Here is a 315-nt window from a genome sequence, read left to right on the forward strand (position 1 = left end):
GTACTGGGGCACTGGCGGTGGGTCACCTTCCTCGTCTGTGTCCCAGCCCCGCTGGCACTGCTGGAGGCTGGGGAAAGGGAGGGTGGTGAAGGGGGCAGTGGGCACAGGGCATAGTGCCACTGAGCTGGCAGCACCCTCTGGAGTACCCACCCTGGCTGGGGGTGCTCTGCAGCCCCGTGCACCCAGGGCAGGCTGAGCAGAGAGTCCCTGCACCCCAGGAGGGTCCTCAAACCCCTCAGGACACTATATTGGGATGGGGGCCCCAGGGTGGGCTCATGGCGGGGGGGCAAGGCTTGCTTTTATGCGCAGGGAGAT

The sequence above is a fragment of the Pterocles gutturalis genome, unplaced genomic scaffold (assembly GCF_000699245.1).
Source record: "Pterocles gutturalis isolate BGI_N339 unplaced genomic scaffold, ASM69924v1 scaffold29967, whole genome shotgun sequence".
Classification (NCBI taxonomy): domain Eukaryota; kingdom Metazoa; phylum Chordata; class Aves; order Pterocliformes; family Pteroclidae; genus Pterocles; species Pterocles gutturalis.